The sequence below is a fragment of the Lagopus muta genome, chromosome 6, assembly GCF_023343835.1.
Source record: "Lagopus muta isolate bLagMut1 chromosome 6, bLagMut1 primary, whole genome shotgun sequence".
In the NCBI taxonomy this organism is placed as follows: domain Eukaryota; kingdom Metazoa; phylum Chordata; class Aves; order Galliformes; family Phasianidae; genus Lagopus; species Lagopus muta.
Window position 1 is genome coordinate 37,839,151 of NC_064438.1, and position 6,698 is coordinate 37,845,848.

Below are 6,698 nucleotides of genomic sequence, written 5' to 3' on the forward strand. Positions count from 1 at the left end.
GTCCTTCACCACAAACCTTTGGGGCAGCAACAAGAAGGCAGCTAAAAAAACAAAACATCCCCAGATACTTCATTGCTGTTTTGCAAAATAACTTTAATCATTACTACCAGCTGGTCAGGCTTGACACCTGATGCTCATGTGGCTTTGATGCTTAATTCCCACAGGCTGCTTCACAGCTTTGCCTCCACCTGGGAGAACTGGGCACAGAACAGCCTCACCAGCACAGTGCCTGGAGGTGGATGTGTTACAGCAGCTCAGCTCTGTGCCTGTCTGCACAGTGCAGGAGCCTTCCAGCAGCACCACAGCATGTCTGAGAGCGCTCCTGCTGCTTTAACCAGCCTCGGCTGTGGCTCTGCACAGTCTGGTGCTCTCTCCCACATTCACAGATTGGTTGGAGGTGGAACAGGATCTCAGAAGATCCAGTCACCTCTGTCCTCAGAGTGGGGTCAGCCAGAGCAGGGTGCTCAGGGCTGTCTCTGGTTGAGTTTTGGACATCTCCATAGATGGGACAACCTTTTGCTGCATGATTCACTCTCATCTAACCTCTAGAACAGGAGGCTGCTGGCTTTATGCCCATGGTGGATTTGGCACAACTGGAGGAGATACTGGTACCTCTTTTGGGGACGCTGTACCTGCACCATGATTCTATTCAATCTAAAGGCCCACACAACTCCTGGCTCCAGTCGCACCAGGGCTGCACCAGGAAGATGCTGACTCCCAAGTTATATGGCTGTGGTTTATCAATTCACAGAGGCCCAGAGTGAAAAGATGGGGTCTTCCTCCTTCTACTAACTGAGCAAACAGAGTAATAGTGAATCTGGCCCATTCCATTTTCCTCTGTTTCTTGCTTTCTGTTCAAGGTATCTGAATGAGCAGGGGATCTCATTTGGCAGGAAAACTTTCCTCTATCAGAGCTGATTGTCTCCAAGATTGAGGAGGACTAACCCCTATGACTCCTCCATAAACACCCTGACTCCCCCACGGCCATCCCTTCCTCCCTCCTGCTCAGCTTACAGACAGTGCAAACCCACGAGGATCCCAGTCCCACATGCCTGTTTTCACTGATCTGTACCATTTTAACTCCTGGTGCTTTTCTGGTTCTAATTATCTCTCTGCAGAGCTGACGACACTTAGACATTTCATTTCCCTGAAGACTTTTTCTGGCACTCAAATCCTGATTTATGCAGCGCAGCCGTGGACATCCTAATCACCCAGGCTCACCTCTCTCTTGTTAACACCCTGGCTGGCTGAGGACCTGGACACGCCTTTCCCTCCCATCGGCAGATCCAAAGCAGACTGAACCTTTGCCCTCAGTGAAGTCAAAGCATTGGCAGGTCTCTCCTCCTACCCCTTTCCCTCTCATTCATCACTGATCATTAATCACAGCAGCCTCTTTCCGCAGGGGAACTGCCTGGACAGACCCAAACCTGCCCCTGCAGCTGACAAGCAAAATCCCAGGAACAGGCACTGAACAAGGGCAAACCCAGTTAACTGCTGTCAGAAAATGCTACCAGTAGACTCAGCCTGGCCATTAACCCAGCTGCTGAGAGGGCACGGTGAGCTTGGAGCTCCTCCCAGACCCCTCGGGATGCTTCCAGCAGGGGAAACAGCTGCTTCCCTACACTCCCATCTTCTGCTCTTGCTGGAAACCAGTTCAGAAACAACAGTTAGGGGTCTAAACAGCTCTTAACACTTATCACCTCCTTTCCCCAGAGGCGGATCCAAATCCAAAGTATAGCTACAAGACATGCATATCTACTTGCAACACCTCTTCGGAAGAATTAAGGAGTGGCACAATGCAGTACTCAGGACACAATGACAAGTACTTCCATCCAGCCAAAGAAGCCAGAGTCCAACGCTGGTTCAGCCTGCAAAATGGTGCGAGAGGTTCAGGCTGGGCATGGTACCAAACATTACTGTAGAGCCCCTCTTTATGGCCCCCAGACATTTTTGCATTTGCGAAGGCCTGACAACCTTTCCAAGTTTCTCTCCACCATCCCGCTATTCTTTTTTTGGGCTGTTTCTTGCTCCTTGTCCACGCTGCCTGTTTTCAAGCTGTTTTGCAGGAGGCAAGGTCATCTCTCACGAGCAATCAGCATTGCACACAACGCAAGGAGGGTGAATTATCTCTGCAAAGCAAATCTTACACCTCTGTGTTGTGCTGGGACACACCTGTCTGAGTCATGTTTTGGGAAGGACTGTTCTCTGTCATAGTCAGCCTCTGCTGCCACCTGAAGAGACAGCACAACAGCACTAAGGGCTGTGACCTGGATACTCCTTAAATTCCCTCCTAGCCCTCTGCAGTGCTCGCATCCATCCAAGCCTGCCAGGAGGAGGAGGGCAGCTGGACAGGCGCCCTGCATGCTAGCTAGGCCTTTGTGTACTGGCCACAGGATTTGCATCTGAAGCTGCTAACAAATGAGGTGAAGGAAAAGTCTGGAACTAGGACCAAGTCTGGTGCTGGTTTGAGTTCTGACTGCAGAGCAGCTGGTGCAGCCTTGTGGGTGATACACGACTCGGCTGTCCTGAACACCCTTGCTGAACTGAAGTTTCCCTTACAGTGAACCAAGTGCCTTTATTCCACCTCCCTGACCTCCTGCAGTAATAGGTGAGGAAACGGTCCCTGCATTCCTCCCAGAGCAGACTCTTTCACAGGGGAGAATCGAGAGATCAACAGCCCAAAGCAAACTCATGGGCTCCAAGACTGCACCAACACAACATCAAGAGCATTAGCATTCCTCAGCTCTTGCTGGGCTGAGCTCCCCATCCTGCTCCACCTGTGGAGCTGTGGACACCCCCACAGCCTTTATGGGGATCCAGAGGCTGGAGCATGAGGTGCTCAGACGGGTGGGAGGAGGAACACAGAGGCCATAGCTCAGGAGGTAGATAAATTGGCTGGTTGAAAATAAATACATGTGGGTATCAGGGCAATTGGTACCATTGGGTCAGGTTCTCCTACCACTGCAGCTTCTACTACTCCTCCTTTTCTCTGCTTTCCCACCATCTGCTGAGGCGACCACAGGGAGAGGAGGTTTGTGAGGGTCACCCTTAGGCCAAGACAGATGGAAAGGCCCTGCTGCAAGCACTTTCCTAGAGCCGGGCCAGACAGCTGCAGTGTGCCCCAGCCCAGCACAGGAAAAGTACCCAGGCTGTGGGAGCTGGCTCACAGCCGCACGCACAGCCCTGACGCTCTCCTGCAGGACCTGAGCCTGCAGCTGGACACAGAGTGAATTAACAAGCTGCTTATGTCCTTCAGCCGAGTCTTGAACAAACAGATGATGCCAGGAAGTGATCCCTCTCCCTCCTGCAGACTGTCCTTCTGGTCAGAGGTACTTTTCACAGCACTCCCCAGGAGCAGAACCAGCAGCACCTTTGTTTGCTACACAGAGCTCCGGGCTGTCAACTCCCCTGTGCTTTGAACCAGCTCCAGCCTTCTCAGCACTGCAGGCATCCAGCCTGGCCTGCTGCAGGCCTAATTAATTCCCTTGTTCATTTATGGTCTTCTGTCAATAAAGCAAGTAATTGGTGCACAGAGGCAGCAGCTCCTCATTCCATGCATGTGCCCTCATCCTGCTGGCAAGCTTTTCCCTCACCAAGGCTGCCTGCAGCCATCTCCAAACAGGCTACATGCATGCACGCACACACAGGCAGGGACATCAGGACTGATCTGATGCTGCTATGCAAAATTCTCTCCCCTTATATCCACCTGAAGTCTATGCAGAGCCTGATGGATCAACTGGGACGTGGTCCCACTGCTCTGTTACCCATTTTTCCCCCTCAGCCCTGGCACCACAGGGATGGGCCTGGGGAGAAGGTGGCAGGACACTTCCATGAGAGATATCTGGGCAGGATTAGCTCAGGGGTCCTGAATGGGAGGCAGCTTCTCAGCCTTCAGAAGCCTCCCTCACCCCTGTTCTTTGGCCTTCTAGGGTAGGGGGAAGGAATCCCAATGAACACGTTTGTGCTGTTTGCCTTAATAGGGTGTTGTATAACGTAGGGGGAAATGACTGTGCTGGGAACCCCAGCTGAGAACAGAGACTTTAATCCTGCTGCCCAGGGAAAACTTGGAAAAAATAGTTCCATCTGTTCCATTGCATTAGGCTTGTGGCTCAGAGGCTGACAGCTGACCCTGGTTGCTCACTATGCTAGGGTACAGCCCCTGTCAAACATTGCCAGGGCAAGTGACCATGACTGATGGGAAGGGCAAAAGACAGCCAGAAAAGCTGGTGAGAGAACCCTCCCAGTGCAAGTGACTGGAGAAGGGATACAGTCAAGCTAGACAGGATCAGTACAGCTGGTCTTCCCCAGGGTCACACCAGCACACAGGGCAGTGAAGAAGCAACACAGGAAGAGAATAGGACAGGGGATGAGATGCAGGGGGAGAGATAAAGGTGTGGAGGATGCTGCAGGTGGCCTTTCCCCAAGGAGAGGGGGTTCTAGAAAGCTGTTAACAGCCAGTTCTGTGAAGAAGCTGCCTATCTGTTCCCTAATCAAGTGTTAAATTAGCTCAGTCCTAATTATCTTGAGAACTATGACAGGGATAAAGCGGATTCTGCCTTCCTCTTCCTGCCTAGAGCCACCAGCTGCCAAACACTCCTCCAGGCTTGCATCCTGCACCAGACTGTGAGGAAGGTGAGAGGAAACAGGGAGAAAGCTTCTTTAACCCCTGTCAGAGGCAGGGTGTGGGCTATAACAGGAATGTTTGCTTTAAATCTCATTTAGCCATGGCTGGTTTTGTTACCCATATCCCTGTTACACTCTAATCCTCCCCTGCGGGGGACAAGGAGAAACATTTCCCTTTCCTTGGTCCATCCATGGAGCAGACAGCTCTGCTTGCTTATGTGCTCGCTGCTTTGCAGTCCCTGCTGGCCGTCACTTTGCCCCTGTTTGACAAGGGACCCAGTGGAGCTGCACATTTCTTCTGCACCTCTCCTCTTTTATGAACTTTTCCTTCAAAACTTCAGTCTGTAGCAGAATGCAGACTTCTTTCCAATCCCTCGTGCACTCCCAAGCCTCCAGCACCTGAAGAGCAAAGATGAGCGTGCAGTTGAGAAATGCAGACTGACTCTGTAGAGAAGCTGGCAATGCCTGCAGTTAATAGAAAAGTCCATTTAATTATAGCAGGCCCTAAAAAGAGAACATCAGCTCTCTGTGCTCAACTACACTTTGCTGGTCCACACGTTAAAATTGCCTTTCCACTCTCAAAGTGACGACTAATCTGTGTCTCACATCCCAAGGGAACACATCTGATCTGGTTTGCATTACTGCTGTTGTTTGTTCCTATTGAGCACATTATTCTTACTAAGCTATTTATCCTGAGCCTCCGGAGAGCGTGCTGCAGGTTAATGTACACATGTAAATTCAACTTCCTCTCATGCATTTTTAATGCATTGCCTGCTGGAAAACAACAGGGCGAGTGGAAGGAGTGCAACAGGAACTTGTGCTGAGCAAGGGGATGCTTCCTGGATGCTAACTTCTCACACAGTCCAGTTTGAGGGTTAGAAGCAGAGAAAGAAAATTATAAAGAAAACGGGGAAAACAAAAAAAAAGAAGAAAAAAAAAAGTGAGAGAAAAAAAAGAAAAATAAAAAAATGGGAGAGAGAAAAGAAGGAGTACCCCAACATGCAGGAGATCCGAAGCCCTCAGCCCCTGGTCCCGCCAGGCTCCAGCTAGCCGTCGGCCCCCCCCTGGTGGCCACGCCGCTGCACCAACCTCTTGCTGGATAGACACAAAGGTGACATTTCTGTACTGTAATTTTTAGTTTCAGCAACTGATAATAGCACAGGTCATGTTATTCCCGAGACCCAGGAGTGGGAAGGTTGCATATCGCTCCTTTAAGTACAGGCAAAAGGGAAGGACGCTGCCAGTTCTTCCTAAGCAAGGATCTGGAGCTGCTCCACACCAGCTGTGAGGGTTTCCACGAACCTGAGCCAGTCCCTAACCAGCAAAGTGCCTCTCCAGACATAACCGAACCTCTCAAAGCTGGTTTCATCCTCCAAGAGAGCTGGAGAGAGTTGTGCTTCCTTGTACTTCTTTATCTGCTGCAGTAAGTGGCTGTGCTGAAACTCAAGGCAGCCCCACACTTCAGCTACTGCAGCACGAGAGCCCCAAGCAGCTGCTCGTTCTGGTAAGAGATTTCTAACATTATTTGGAAAATTGCATCAGTTTACAGGGCTTCAGAATTATGTTAGCATAAATCTCTAAATTAAGGGATGGGTATGGGCCAGCACACTTCTCACAGCCTATCAGAGGGCTGTCTCAAGAGGGAGGGAAGAATGTGGTTTTGGCCACCATAGAATCACTCCCCAAAAAACTACCCAAATTTACTCTGGCCTTCACGTGCCTTGTAGAAAGACCTGGAGCAGCCTTAGGCCAATTCTCGTTTCTCCATCCCTCATCTGGTGCAAGAGTTTTGCTTCCTCTGCCTGCATTCACTGCAGCATTACCCCGAGAGCAGCTTGGCTCTCAGCCTCACTCTCCATTTCCAGCCCAGCGTATGCTGTAGCACGCCATTCCTGCTGAAGGGTAGTGGGGAAACACTGGTTGGGAATTTTGGGTGAACTTCAACTACAGCTGTTTTGTTTTACTGCAGAAGAAAAAAAATTTATAGCAAATTATGTATAAAAATGAACACATTCATGCAGCAACACCTCCCTCCTACAATCAAATTCCATGCTCTTGAGAGCAGGGATTAGTGT